Genomic DNA, 16,352 nt, shown 5'->3' on the forward strand with positions numbered 1-16,352 from the left:
CCATGCACTTTGCTGATGTTAAAACCTTTGAGTTTAACAAAGGAGTGGTATAACTGGGTCAAATGGTGGTTCCATGCCCAGTTTTGAGGACTTTCTGTAGTGATTCACAAACTGGTTGCACCAGTTTTCAATTCCACCAGCAATGTATAAGTGAAGATTTTTCCCTACATCCTCATAAACATTTATTGTCACTTGTATTCTTGATAATTGTCATTCTAACTGGAATGAGATGAAATCTCAGTGTAAATTTATTTGCATTTCTCTAGTTATTAGACCTATTGAACATTTTACATAAATGTTATAATAAATTTTGGCCATTTATATTTATTCTGGGAAGCACCTAGTCAATTCTTTTCCCCACTTATTGATTGTGTTATTTGAGTTTTTCAGGGGTAATTTTTTTGTGTGTGTATCCTGGATATTAATGCTTTATCTGAAGTGCAGATGGAAAGGATTTCCCAAATCTGTGAGTTCTTTCTTTTTTTCTCATTCTTGCTTGCTTTCTCTGCTGTGAAGACACTTTTTAGGTTGATACCTTTTAATTTATTGATTCTTAACTTTACTTCTTGTGCTTTAGGAAGTCAGTTTCTAAGCTGACATGATAGAGAGTTGGTCTATATTTTTCTTCTTGTAGGCACAGAGTCTCTGGTCTAATACCTAGTTGCTTGATTCCCTTTGAGTTAAATTTTGTACAGGGTGAGAGACAGGGATTAAATTTTATTCTACTACCTATGAATTTCTAATTTTCCAGAATCATTTTTTGAAGAATCATTTTCTCCAATGTATGCTTATGATGATTTGTCTAGAATCAGACAAAAGTATTTATGTGGGTTTGCTTCTGACTTCTATTCTGTTCCATTGGTTTTCATGTCTGCCTTTGTTTAACATGGTGAGGGTTTTGTTACTATAGTTACTGTAGCTCTGTACTATGATTTAAGATTGGGAATTTTGATGGTTCAAAATTCAAGGCCATTCAAGACAGGCTTTGAGGGATTTGAGGAAACTATGATGGAGTCCAGAGCTGCATGTGGTCTTTGATGTTGCCTCTTAAACTTGGTCTGCATCTAAGCTGCTCCCTACCAAGAGATGAGTTGTTTGGAGGCAGGCAGCAACTGGGTAGAAAAACAAAACTGAGGAAGAGATGGACTTAAAGACCAGGAGCAAGAGGACCATCTGTGTGTCCACTTCTGGCATGCCCTGGCAGGTGCTGATGAATCCCTTGGTGTTGCCGGAGATGAACTGTTGGCCATCATGAATTGTCAGCCACACTGATCACATCCATATGGTCGATACCTGGTATGTATCCTCATATGTCGTCCAAGTTCATCAGAACAAAAAACAGACCACATGCAGCCTTCCCAGTTGCATCTATAGGGCTTCTCACCTGTGTGTTTGCCCTGGTGACTCACAAGGGTGAGTGCTTGGTACAGGCTTTTCCACAGTTTTTATATTGACAGCAATAAGGCCTTGAAAATGGAGGCTGAGTGCCCCTTTCTGGCCACTGGAGTTCTCTACTCTCCTTGGAGCCTGCATGGGCACCTCAGGTAGGAAGAGGTCTTCCTGGCAGTCTGACTTATCCACAAGAGAATCAAAGGAGTCTAAGGTCAGCAATGACTGGGACCTATCTGATGCATCCCAAGGTCATAGGTATCTCTAGGTGGCAACATATGAACCATGGAAAGGAGCAGAGCCCGGGTCTCAGTGGAGGGAATGCTTGGGGCCCATAACATTTTAGGAGTTAAAGAGGGTCTGATGCTGGGAGCCATTAGCCAAGTAGGTATGACGATTTCCTTGCCAGCGTACCCCATGTTGCTTAGTGGAAGGACTCGTGGAAATAGGACATTTTGCAGTGACATTGCATGTAGGTGACCTTGCTCAAGGACCAGGGTGGATTAGGGTGTTCCCGGTTTAGGATAATCGGGTTTAGGGCGTTCCAGGTTTAAGATTATTCCTGCTGGGAATAGGGCGTATCCTGCTGCCTGAGTTCCCCTTGGTCTGAGATTGGGGATCAAAATAAGGCATTGTTGGGGCACAGGTGTGGGACACTGAGATGCCACTTGAATCTGGGACTGGCAGTCTTTAGATTCTCACTGAAGGTCCTGGCCATTCCTGGAATACTGGGCTCTCCTAAGGGCATCATCATCTGGGGCTCCTTGCACCTCATCATCCCTGGCTGGGAGGGAGATACTTAAGTCATCTGGGAAGGGATGAGAGCCGCTTGGGGACATCAGTTCATACAGTGCTCAGGTAGAAACATATTGAACTTCATCCATGTTCTGCACAGGTGCCTCAGCAGACACCAAAAAGGTCCCTAACATCTCTGTGCCCTGAGGAAACTGTTGAGTGTCTGGTGGGCTATGGTTCTAAGAGGTGTGTACTCCGCTACTTCTGGAAGACAGAGACATATCCAAGATGGACATTGCTCTCTTGTTATCCAGGACCAGCTGGTGCGCAGTCTGCCGCTATCTCAGCTCCTCAACCTCCTGCTCCAACAAGGACCAGCTGCACCCTCTCAAATTTGTTTATTTTGTAAAAGTAATTAATAATTGCTTAAAAATAATTAGTAATATTGGAAAATTAAAAAAAAAAAACTTTTCAGGAACATTTGGTTTCTATTTAATATTCCTGAATCAACTTTGCAAAGATAGAACATGTATGGTAAAATTTTAAAAACTCATTTTTTACATTTCTTGTTAATTTTTTATTTCAATTAGTTATATAACAAAGTAGAATGCATTTATGCACTTTGATATATCGTACATATATTGGGTATCACATTGTTCCTGCAGTCAGACATATACATAAGGTAATTATATATGGTTCTTTCTACTATCCTTTCTAACCCATATCCCCTCCCCTCCCTTCACTCTCCTCTATCTAATTTAAAGTAATTCTATTTTTTTCCCTAGTTTACCCCTTATTGAGAATTCATATCCAGATATCAGAAAAAACATCTAGCCTTTGGATCTTTTGGGATGTGCTTATATTGCTTAGCATGATATTCCTCAACTTCATGATTTACTTACAAATGCCATGATTTTATTCTTTAAAACTGAATAATATTCTATTGTGTGTGTATATATATATATATTTAAAATATGTATTAACATATCAATTTATATATATATATTAAATATATATATTTTAAATATATATATTTAAAATATGTATTAACATATCAATTTATATATATATTATATCACATTTCTTTATCCATTCACCTATGGAAAGACAACAAGTTTGTTTTAATAGTTTAGCTATTTTGAATTGAATTGCTATAAATATCAACGTGGCTGCATCACAATAGTATGCTGATTTTAAGTCTTGTGGTATAAACTGAAGAGTGGTTTGTTGAGTCAAATGGTTTTCCCATTCCAAGTTTTCTAAGGAGTCTTTGTACTGCTTTTCATTGTGGTTGCGCAAGATGGCATTCACACTAGCAGTGTATAAGCATACATTTTCCCTACATCCTCACAAAATTTAATGTTCCCTGTATTCTTAATGTTTGCCATTCTGACTGAAGTAGGTGAATCTTAAAGTAGTTTTGATTTGCATTTCTGTATTAGTTAAAGCTGTTGAACATTTTTAAAAATATATTTGTTGATAGATTTTATTACTTTTGTAGAGTGTTTGTTCAGTTCCCTATCACATTTATTTATTAGGTTTCTTGTTTCTTTTTTGTAGTAAGTTTTTTTTTTTGGGGGGGGGTTATATATTCTAGAGATTAATGCTCTATTCAAGGTGCATGTGGTAAAGATTTTCTCCCAATCTGCAAGCTCTTTTTTTCACATTATTGTTTGTTTCTTCTCTGAGAAGAAGCTTTTTTAAGTTTGAATTCATCCCATTTATTGATTCTTGATTTTACTTTTTGCACTTTAAATTTCTTGCTAAGAAGTCAGATGATAGGCCAACATGGTAAAGACTTTTGCCTCCATTTTCTTTAGGTAGGTGCAGGGTCTCTATTCTGCTGCCTAAGTTCTTCATACACTTTGAGTTGAGTTTCAGTGAGGGGGAGAGACATTTAATTTTGTTTTGTTACATGTGGCTTTCCCATTTTCTCAGCACCATTTTTTAAATAAGCTATCTTTTCTTCAGTGAATGTTTTTGGCACCTTTGTCTAGTTTGAGGTAACTATATTTATGTGAGTTTGTCTATGTGTCTTATATTCTGTACCATTGGTCTACATGTCTGTTTTTCTACAATATCACACCATTTTTGTGTAGTGTAGTTTACAATCTGGTATTTTGAAGTCTCTTGCTTAGTTTTCTTACTAAATATTGCTTTGTCTATTCTGGGTCTCTTATTTTTCCAAGTAAAATTTGATTGCTTTTTTCTAGTTCTATGAAGAATATCATTGATTTTTAATAGAAATTTTATGAAATTTGTATAATAGTTGTGTAGTATGGCCATTTTAACAACATTAATTAATTGGGAGCAGAGAAGATCTTTCCATCTTCTAAGATCTTCTTTAATTTTATTCTTTAATAATTCTCTTCTGTCTGGTGGTGGCTTCTCTTGATTTGTAGGCTTTTGATGGCATTTTCCATTTTATTACTTGCAATGATATGTTTTAAACATTGTAGAAGTCTTTTGCCTCTCTTGTTAGATTGATTCTCAAGTATTTTATTTTTTTGAGGCTATTGTAAATGGGGTAGTTTTTTTCTTTTTCCTCTTTCAGTGGTTCATTGCTGATGTGAGTTATGGATGTTGATTTTATGCCCTGCTACGTTAGCAAATTCCCTTATTACTTTTAGAAGTTTTCTGGTAAAAATTTTTATATCTTTCAAGTATAGAACCATGTCATTAACAAATAGTGATAGTTGAAGTACTTTTTAAAATTCACATCTCTTAAAATTTTTATTCTAATTTCTTTGGCTAAAGTTTCAAGTACAATAAAAATGGTGAAAAGGGGCATTTTTGTCTGATTCTAGTTGTTAGAGGAAATGCATTCAATTTTTCTCTTTTTATAATTATATTGGGGCTTATCACAAATAGCTTTTACAATGTTGAGGTATGCTCCCACTTCTCTAGTGTTTTAATCATGAAGAAATGCTATCTTTAGTCAAGTGCATTTCTTCATCTATTGAGATAATCATATGATTCTTGTTTTTAACTCTATTGATATAATGAATAATGCTTATTGATTTCCATATGTTGAACTAATCCTGCATCCTGGGATGAGCCTTCCTTCATCAGAGTGCTCTATTTTTAAATATCTTTTTGTTTGCATTTTGCTAGAATTTTATAAAACTGTTTGCAACTATGTTCATTAGAAATATTAGTCTGAAATGTTCTAACCCTGAAGTATCTGTGTTGGGTTTTGGTATCAGAGTGATATTAGCCTCATAGAATGAGCTTGGAAGGATTACCACCTTTTCTATTTCATGGAAGACTTTGAGGAGTATTTGTGTTAATGTTTCTTTGAAGGTCTTGTAGAGCTCAAGTAAGAATCTGTCTGGTGGTGGGCTTTTCTGGATTTGTAGGCATTTGATGGCATTTTCCATTTTATTACTTTCAATTGATATGTTTTAAACATATATGGCCTCCTCATTATGTTTTGGTAGGTCATATATCTCTAGAAATTTCTCAATGTATTTGATGTTTTCTATTTTATTAGAGTATTAATTTTTAAAACACTTTCTAATGATCTTCTGTATTTGGATGTGTCTGTTGTAATATTTTCTTTTTTATCACAAATTTTAGTAATTTAAATTATATATTTTTCAATCTTCAGTAGCATAGCTAGCAGGGTTTTTTTGTTGTTGTTCTTTGTTTTTTTTTTCTCAAAGAACCAAATTTGTGTTTTTTCAATCATTTCTTTTGTTTCAAATTTATTTATTTATTTTTTGGCTCCCATTTTAATTATACCCTGTCTTCTACTGCTTTTGCTGTTGATTTCTTCTTCTTTTTCTAGGGTTTTGAGATGTAATGGTAAGTCATTTATTTGTTGATTTTTATTCTCATAACAGATGAACTTAATGTAATAAACTTCTATTTTAGTATTGCCTTCATATTTTCCCAGAGATTTTGATATGCTGTGTTGTAGGTCTCTTTGATCTCTAAGAATTTTTTATTTTATTCTTGATTTCTACTATTCATTCATCATTTAGTATTCTCCATTTGTTAGGGTAGCTTCTATTTTTTATTTTATCATTGATTTCTAATTTTATTATATTATGATTTGAAAGAATAGAGGGTACTTTTTTGTATATAATAAGAATTGCTTTGTGGCATGAGATATGACCTAGTTTAGAGAAGAAGTTATGTGCTGCTGAGAAAAAAAATATGTTTATTAATTAATGGGTAAATTATTCTGTATATCTGTTAAGTCTAAATTATTTATTATATTATTTAGTTTTATAATTTCTTTATTTAGTTTTGTTCTAGAAGATCTGTTCAATAGTAACTGACTTGTATCAAAGTCACCCACTAATATTATGCTGTGGTCTAGTTAATTTTTGAAATCGGGAAGGGTTTGGCTGATTTACATAGATGCTTCATTGTTTGGGGCATAAATATTTATAATTGTTATAAATATTTATAATTGTTATATGTAATTTCCTAACTTTTTTTCTGTGCCTCTTTCTATTACCTTGGTATAAAGTCCACTTCATCTTAAATGAGTATGGACACCTCTGCTGGTTAATGCAATTTATCTAAGTGGTATTTTTTTTTCATCTTTTCACTTTCAGTCTTTTCCCAGAAGGCCACAAAAAAATCAGGGTGAAACAAATTTCAAAAGCAGTAGAAGAAAGTAAATAATTAAAATCAGAGTCAAAATTAATGAAGTAAAAGAAATTTTCCAAAGTAAAAAACTCAATACAATGAACAGTTGGTCCCTTAAAATAATAAACAAGTTTGAAAAGTCCATAGATTAACTAACAAAAAGAAAGAGACAAATTAGCAAAATGATAATACAAATTAGCAAAATGATAGATGAAAATGAAGATGCCAGCCACCACAGACATATATGGAAATTAAATAATCACTGGAAACTATGTTAAAAACTTAAATGCTAAATATATAAAATTTGAAAAAAAAATTAGACACATCTGGCCTAACCAAATTGAAACAAGAGTACATACAAAAAATCTAATGCAAATTAAGTTATAACGTTGAGTCAGTAAGAAAAATTCTTCCAGTAAAAAAAACTCCAGGAACCAGATGGTGTCTTAGCTGAGTTCTACCAGACATTGAAAAAGTAATTAATGTAAATTCTTCTCAAATTATCTCATGAAATATAAACAGATGAAAATGACCTGAAATCATCCTATGTCACATTGATAGTAATACAAGATAAAGATATGAAACTACAGACCCATATCCCCAATGAACACTGATGCAAAAAAACTCAATAATAAATTTGCATTCAAAAACACATTAAGGATGACCTGGGGATATAACTTGGTTGATAGAGTATTTGCCTCAAATTATAAAGGCCCTGGGTTCAACACCACACACACACACACACACACACACACACACACACATTAAAGAGAGTGTATGATATGATCAAGTGAGGTTTTTCTCTGAAGGATGTCAGTTTAGTTCAACATACACAATTAGTAAATGTAATTTTTCACATAATGAAAATTAAGAACTAAAAATATCATATGCTCATTTTAATAGATACAGAATACATCTTCAGTGAAATCCAACAAGTCATAGTAAAAACCCTGAGAACAACAAAAAGAAAAACCTAGGAGTAGATAAAACATATTTCAAAATCATTAAGAAAATATACAACAAACCAAAGGCTAGCATCATACTGATGGAGGGAAAACTGAAAGCATTTTGCCTTAAAATCAGAAACAAGAGAGGATGTTTACTCTCTCAATTCCTATCCAAAAGAGCATTTAAGATTTTAGCCAGAGCAATTAGACAAGGGAAGGATAATAAAGGAATATAAATAATAATAAACAATAAAAGTAATAACATTGAGTCAGTAAGAAAACTCTAGGAGCCAGATGGTGTCTGTCTGAGTTCTACCAGACATTGAAGAAGTAATTAATGTAAATGATAATAAATGGAAAAAAGTAATCAAATCATCTGTTCACGAATAACAATATCCTATACTCAGACAATTTTAAAAGCTCCATAAGAAGATAGCTAGAAGTGGCAAACAAATCTATGATATAAGACCACACATAATACCATGGCTTTTCCAAACCCCAAAATTAACTTTCTAGTAAAGAAATCAGAAAAACAAGTCCATTCATAATAACCTCAAATAATAAATTACAATACCTAGGAATAAATTTAACAAAGGATCCAAGTGCGCTGGCTTATGCCTATAATTCTAGTAGCCTGGAAGGCTGATGTAAGAGGATCAAAATTCAAAGCCACACTCAGCAAAAAGTAGAGCACTAAGCAACTCAGTGAAACCTTGTCTTTAAAATACAAAACATGGCTGGGAATGTGGCTTAGTGGTCAAGTATGCCTGAGTTCAATCCCTGGAGTACCCCCACCCCCCAAAAAAATTAACATAAGAAATTAAAAACCTCTACAATAAAAATTACAAAGCACTGAAAAAATAAATTTAGAACATGGAATACCCATTAATTTTTGGAGAGCAAAATTAATCTTGTCAGAATTTCCATATTACCAAAAGTGCTGTATAAAATCTATAAAATTATTAAGGAAAACCAATGTCATTCTTTACAGATTACTAAGTAAATACTATCCTAAAATTCTATAGAAGAAAACTAAGACCCAGAATAGCCAAAGCAATTCTAAAGCAATAAGATGCAAGAAACACCAAAATACTGTAATTGGATTACATTAAAGATTTCTAGTAGTAAAATCAGCATGTATTCAAAAAAATACAGATATCAAGACCAAAGGAACAAAACAGAAAACACAGTGGAAATCCACATATATTCAGTAATATGATCTTTGACAAAAACAACAAAATATTGAACTTCGATGAAAGAAAAGACCACAGACTCCAATTTTAAATCAAATAAAAGCCAGCTTATATTTGTGTACACAAAGTCTGGTCAGCAACTCTCTCACTTGAAACCCTGGGCTAGAGATTAGTACCCCAGCTTTCCAGGAACATGGTTTTATGGTACAAAAAGTTGCAAAGGGGTGGGGGTCTTGAGAGCTTACAGATAACAAGATTTTGACAAGTGTAATACAAAGGCAGACTGCAGGTTAATTATCTACATGGCATGATATTTTAAGGTAGGGAGTAAATTCAGATCCCAACATGAGAATTTATGAGGCACCACTGAAGTTTTAGAGACGGTTATTATCTGGTCAGGAGGAGCCAGGATTTATGAGGTGCTACTAAGGTTTTGCAGAGGGTTGTTTTCTGAAAAGCTAGGCATAGGTGAGTTCAAAGCACAGGCAGAAATTCCAAACAAGTTTAAAAACTCAATAATTTATAGTGAAACAGAAATTAACGTTTTTGAAGAGATGGCTCCAAAACTTAAATTGGAATTAGGCTGGATTCATCATCAAAAACAAAACAAAACAAAAAAAAACCCACATTGGAAGAAAATAGTCCTTTTAACCAATGGTTCTAAGAAATCAAGATATTCCTATGTAAAATAATGAAGTAGGATCCCATCACTCACACTGCAAAAAAATAAATAAATAAAATGAAATGAAAAAGCTAATTCAGTGGATCAAAGACCTAGGACATAGACCAGCTGAAGAACCACCATTTTCTGCTAACTTGTCATTTTTCTCTCTGATATTTCTTAACATTTTATGTCAACACTTTTTAAGTAGCTTTGCTTGTATTTCTTTTAATCCCCAAATAAAAAATATAACAATCTTTTTACTGATAAATAATTCTTCTTCTTAGTAGATATAAGCAAATGTTGCACTATTAAATTCTTTTAGAGGTGTAGTTGAATGATATTAAGTTGTGAATATAGGAAATGAAGAAAATTTCTGGATTGAAAATAGTGTGATTGTTAAACATTTTAGACTAAGAGGCCTCTAAAAGGAAGGAGTCATTGAGCTGCACAGATACTAATCAAAAGTTGAAGAACCAGCCCTGGGATGAATTCTGTAAACTATTAGTATTAGGGCCACTTTGAAAAATGACCACTGTACCTAAGGAATCAACGTGGTTTTTTGTTGTTGTTGTTGATGATGTTTGTTTGTTTTTAATTCTTTTAGTTGTCCATAGACCTTTATTTATTTAAACATGGTGCTGAGAATTGAACCCAGTGAGGCACACATGCCAGGCAAGTGCCATATTGCTGAGCCACAGCCCCAGGAATCAACGTGTTTTATAGTGAAACTTTGGGTTGACTGTCCTGACCAGTGTAGCATCATCAAAGGATTATCTATAGCGGTGACAGGAGATGAAGAAAAGCACAGAGACAAAGAAGAAACATGGATATTTTCACAAAAAGGTGGGGCCGGGTGGGATGTTGTACTCTGACTGAGGTACAGTGACTCAGAACAAGTTCCACAATGTTAATATATAGGGTCTCATAATCATGAAGTTAAACTACAGAGGCATGATAAATTATTCAAAGCTTATAAGTTGTCAAAGGCTTCTTTGTGCCCTAAAAAGTTACTGAACTAGAAAGATATTTTGCAGCTCTCCCCCTGTTGCAATGCTAAGAACATTCTGCAGTTATCCTGCTGTACCCAGGACACTCATTGTCCTGGGACATTTGATAACTGTTAAGAGCTAGAGCTCAGAAACAAAGGTGATAACATCCTCACCTTTGGCAAGGAACGTTTCCTGGGCTTGGCTTTTTGAAGACACGGCAAGGTCAGTGGAAGGCAGGGGTCATCCACTCTCCACAAGAGTTGAAATAGAAATCATTTACATCAAACTTAGGTCGACTGTAGATAAACAGGTAGAACAACAAAAAGCAGTTGAAATTTTAGGACGAGAAGTTCGTCCTTAAAGAGTGATTTTTGCTACTTCTTGGTTGGTGCATTCTAGAAGCAGAAGGCAGAATATATTCGCAGCTGGCCCGGTGCCCTCGAGGCCACCATTCAGACGACCACTGAACTGGGATTCTCCTCTATCCTCCAGGATTGAAACTTCCATGGTAAATTCACCAGCAGGCCAGCGAGGAAGAGCCTGTCAGAGGGAGATGGATTTGCAGCGAGGAGGCCTCTGAGCATCCTCGGTAGATGGCGCTCTGCCTGGCAAGCTCACCTGAAGCAGGAGACTTGTGGGACCCTGGGCAGCGGGCTGGGAGGGCTAGGAGGACTGACAGTCTTTTTCTGAGCCGAGTGTGAGAACTGCTCTCTAGAAAGTTGCCAGCGTGGTGTGGTAGGAGTCAAGCGAATCAAGTCTGGAGCAGAGGAGCTGGAGTTCTGATGGACGTTCCACTTTCTGCCTACACCTCTGCTAGTACGATCCTCCTTCTAGAATTAAGAGGGAGCCGGCTTGTGCACCAAAATCGAGAGGTAAGCTTTCCGCAGCCTCTTGGCTCAGGTTCTGCAGCGCTGTGCCCCAAAGGCCAAGTGCTGTGGTGAGCGCCCCCTCGGGATGCGCAAGTAGGGTTGAACAGGAGGAATGGCAACCTCCAAAGACCCTCTGACTCGTTCATGCATAATTACGAATAGTAACTATGAGTTCTGTCCAAGGATGCCACGGGAAGGCAATCCTAGCAGGGAAGGATTTAGGAGTCCCAATCCCTACAGCGGGGCGACAGTGGCTTTCAGATATCGAGTCAGGGGGAGTGATTCCTGAGGAGAGAAGCTTCTAAGAAAAAGCCAGCGAAAATCCCTGGAGCGGGGACTCCGACATTGCTCTGAGTCCTCTGGCCAATTATCGTTGGCTCCCGAGGTGATGCCTTGTGGGGCGAAGGCCTTTTTCGGTTGCCTCCCACCAGAAGACCCCTTGCAGAAGCAAGTAGTGCCTGCTCTGGCTAGATCCGCAGGCCGGATTAGCATCCAATGCCTGGAACGCTTCACTGCCCAGAGGCCAGGATCCTTGGCAGTAGCTGCGGGTGCCGCTACTGCTGCTCCAGCTTGTCTACCGGTGGCTGGACCAGGGCTGCTTCTATGACCACCGCCTTCAGGGCTCTGGGGATCCTGGCGGGGTAGACAAATCCCCCAAACCTGGTAGCTTCTATCTCTATGCTGTTCCTCGTCGTGGACGCCGCGTTTGTCTCTTATGATTTGGGGTCCTTAGCTTGTGGCGATCTTTGATGTAAGGGCGTTTTAGGCCTGAAGCAGGAGTCCCAGGAGAGCGGAGCCGGTAGAAGGACGTCATCCCCAGGATTCCTAGCAGCAGCGTGGTCCCATCAGTCCAGTAAACCTCTAGTGCTTGGGAGCTCCCAACAGCATCAAAGATCAACTTTGGCTTGCCGGGTCTGACTATTCCATTCCAAGTTTTCCGAGAAATCTCCATACTGCTTTCCAGAGTTGTTGCACCACTTTTCAGTCTCACTTCCTCCTCCTTCTTCTCTCCCTTTTAACCTCTTCCTCCTCATTGTCTTCCCCCTTTGTCTTCTTCCTTTCTTCCATTTATTTAGTCTTCTAATTGGTGCATGATAATTATACGTGAAAGTAGAATTCATTATGATGTAGCCATGCGCATAGCCTAATTTGGGCAATTCATTCCCTAATTTCTCCCCTTTCCCAGCCCCCTTTCCCCTCACTCTCAATCTCTTTCCTCCAGTCCACTATTCTCTCTTTCATTTTCATGAGAGATCATCCTTTTAAAAACTTTTTTACTCTCTCTAGCTTTACAAGAGGGGAAGCATTTTACCCTTGGTTTTCTAAGACTAGCTTATTTCACTGAGTATGATGTTCTCCAGTTTCGTTCATTTACCAGCAAATGCCATGGTTATATTCTTCTTTATTTCTAAGTAAACTGTATATTGATAAAAATTTATTTCCACGACTTGGTTATTGTGAATTACACTGCTATAAATGCATGTATGTCTAAAGCATGTTGATTTTAGTTTTTTGGATAAATGGGGTACTTACCTGGGTCATACGGTGGTTTATTGTTAGTCTTTTGCAGAATCCCAGACTGTTTTCCAAATTCATTATACTAATTTTTAGTTCCACCAGAAATGTATGTGTACCATTTCCTTTACATTCTGACCAGCATTTATTGTGTGTGTGTGTGTGTGTGTGTGTGTGTGCGCGCGCGCGTTGGAGGGGTGAGGGGTGGGTTGTTGCCTGATGATTGCCATTGGAGAGGAGTGAGATGAAATATCTATGGAGTTTTGGTTTATATTTCCCAGGTTGCTGAGGATATAGAATAATTTTTCCCATTTATTGGTTGGACATATGCATTTTTTTCTTTTAGCAACTGTCTTTTTTACAACTTTTGCCCATTTACTGATTGGGTTACTTGCTTTTTGGTACTAAGATTTTTCAAAATGAGAAGCCGAACAGCTAAAGAAAAGAGTTGCTTAATTTTATTATGATTAAATTTACAAGCTTTTAAAAAATAAAATATGGAGAGTGTTTTATAACTAAAGATGAAGTGTAGATTATCATATAGTAATATTGCTAAACATGGGAAATCCTGGCAAAAATGATAATTATGTTTACTCCCTTCACTGTCTAGAACTTATCTTTATTTGACCATGCATGGATACTAGGATCCTTGTTTTCTTTAAAAGTGCTTCTATTAGATATGGTGACCTACCCAGACAGCGCAACTTTACAAAAACTCTTCTCAAAGTCATACAATTAAATGCTACTTTCTATTTTTTCCTTCTCCATTGTAGGGAGAATGTCTTTAAAGAGAACATTTTGTTTATTGACATTTACACTTGATCCTTATGTAGGCATTGATTTTAGAGAAAATAATGAGTTGTTATTGCGGTTCATGAATAAAATTCATTTGAGTTTGTGGTACATGAACTAGTCCAGACTTTCAAAGATAAGTTTTGTTCATTTTTTAAAAATAAAATTATCTGCTTGGTATCATGTTAAAATCCATAATTGTTAGCTGGGCCCGGCAGTACATGCTTGTAATGCCAGCAGCTTGTGAGGCGGAGACAGGAGGCTCTCCAGTTCAAAGCCAGCCTCAACAATGGTGAATCCCTGGGCAACTTAGACAGAGACCCTGTCTCTAAATAACATACAAAATAGGGCTGGGGATGTGGTTCATTGGTGGAGCATCCCTAGGTTCAATGCCCAGTAACAACAACAACAACAACAACAAATCTATAATAGTTTATAAGTGTCTATAAAAATGGATAAATTAATGTCTTCTGATTTTGTAGGGCAGCTGAATATCTATTCAAATTTCTAAGTCTACCATGATGCCACCATCTCCATCAAAAAAGTGTAGATTGATATAATTTTTTTCTTAACTGTTATTTTTAGAAGAAAGCAATACTCTTACACTGTCCTCCAGTTTTACTACAGTTAAAATGTTCTTGGAGTGCTTTCTTAATTTTACAGGTAGAGAAAAAAAGGTAATTCCTCTTATCAGGAACAATGATGTATTCAAGACTCCTCTCATTCCTCTAGAAGACACAGGAAGGAAAAGCTTTGCAGTTCCTTTTCAAGCAGAGTAAAATGAGATTATGGTACCATTATTATATTCATGTAACCTAAAATTATATTTTACAAGATTAAAATTGAGTGATTTTAAAAAATAGAAAGCAGCAAATCCAATGATGATATAATAAAGAACTTAGGACATAGTAATTTTAGAGCACTTACTGAGAAAACTAAATTTTTTATAGCAAATTAAAACATTCTCTTTTGATTTAACTTTGTAATACAGAAAACCAACCATATAAATACACACATTGAAGTACAAACCAATGAAATTAGTATGTTTGTTATTTTTCCTTCTTGTGGTACTGGGGATTGAACTCAGTGTCCTGAGCATGTGAGTCAGGCACTCTACCAACTGAGCTATAACCCCAGCCTGAGATTAGTACATTCTTAATGCTGTGAATCCCTCTGTTTCCAAAATATTTGTGTTTCTCCAAAAGCAAACTAGAACTCAGTACTACTTCTCTATTCCCAAATAAACATTTATCTTTCTCTTTTAATTGAGTTACCTTTTCAAAATGTTGCATATTTTATCTATTTTGGAGGATTATTCATGATGCAGCAAATATCAATACTTCATAACTTTCTGAGACTAAATATTGTTCCATTGTGTGAAAACATCACAGTTTTGACACCCACTCATTTGATTTACTAATATATGTTAAGATATTAATTCTACAGATTAATATGATCTTATAAGATCATGCCCATCCATTTTTATTTTATTTTCTGCTGTATTTCCCATTCTGGCCTTCTTCCTAAATAATACCTCTTTTATTTTAAAGTTGGGTCATTTTCCACATTTGTTTTGACATATGAGAGAAAGCATGTGATACTCATATTTCTGTAGCTTATTGTGCTTAACATGATGTCCTCTGGTTTTACCCATTTTCCTGCAAATAAGAGGTATATTGTTTTGAAAAATGGGGAATAGTTAAAAACATTCCTCACCTCTGTTCCCAGAATTGTAGCTAAGTTAAGAGAATAATAAGAGCAACCTGGGGCCAGAAATCCAGATATACATTATCTTAAAAGACTTGGCTATCTTTCCTGCAATTAACATTTTTCATAAAATGTTCTTGTGTGTACCCTTCTCATGCTAATTAAATAGGAAAACTAATTAAGCTAATGCTACTGATGTCACTGCTTCTGCAGCCTAACATATAAAACCCCTCACTGAGAGGGCACAGGCAGAAAACTGAGGACACTGTGTAAGGCATATGTGTCACTCATCCAGCCTGAACCATGAAGGTGCTCCTTATTAAAGCACCACAAGAAATGGAGGGGCTACCAGCCTCTCTTATTGGAATAGTCTGATTTCTAGTAAGTTTTCCCCAATAAATTGTACACCTAATGCTGTCTCCAGGCACTTTATTTGGCATGTCTGCATGAAAGCCTCCCCTACTGCTCTGGCACAACTGGGCTGCACATGAGAGAATAGGATGCAGATGCAATCAATGTAAAGCACCCATATGGGTGAGATGTAATAGAAAGTTGCATTATTCCCCTTGCTCCTACAGTACAGGTGTCTTCACAGTAGCAAGATCCAAGAATCCTCTTTCTTCTTGTTACAGGGCAAGGACCTGCCAAAGAGACAAAGCAGCCATGGTAGTACTCTCAATGTTTCTTTTTTTTTTTTTAATTTTTTTTTATTGGTTGTTCAAAACATTATAAAGCTCTTGACATATCATATTTCATACATTAGATTCAAGTTGGTTATGAACTCCCAATTTTACCCCAAATACAGATTGCAGAATCACATCGGTTACACATCCACATTTTTACATAATGCTCTTTTAGTAACTGTTGTATTCTGCTACCTTTCCTATCCTCTACCATCCCCCCTCCCTCCCCTCCCATCTTCTCTCTCTACCCCATCCACTGTAATTCAT

General features: G+C 36.2%; 1 protein-coding gene and 1 pseudogene across 1 annotated transcript in view; one reads left to right on the forward strand and one right to left on the reverse strand.

The window, feature by feature from the left end:
- Positions 1–750: 750 nt before the first annotated feature.
- On the reverse strand, positions 751–1,766 carry LOC107133670 (annotated as a pseudogene).
- A 9,459-nt stretch (positions 1,767–11,225) lies between these two features.
- The window catches only part of LOC107133671 (lysine-specific demethylase 5D-like), a 52,469-nt gene continuing 47,342 nt past the window's right edge, over positions 11,226–16,352 (forward strand). Inside the window, exon 1 of the mRNA XM_048797472.1 lies at positions 11,226–11,391. The gene's annotated coding sequence lies outside the window, so the exon portion shown is untranslated. The remainder of the gene's footprint in view (positions 11,392–16,352) is intronic.

This window comes from Marmota marmota, unplaced genomic scaffold, assembly GCF_001458135.2.
Source record: "Marmota marmota marmota unplaced genomic scaffold, marMar, whole genome shotgun sequence".
Classification (NCBI taxonomy): domain Eukaryota; kingdom Metazoa; phylum Chordata; class Mammalia; order Rodentia; family Sciuridae; genus Marmota; species Marmota marmota.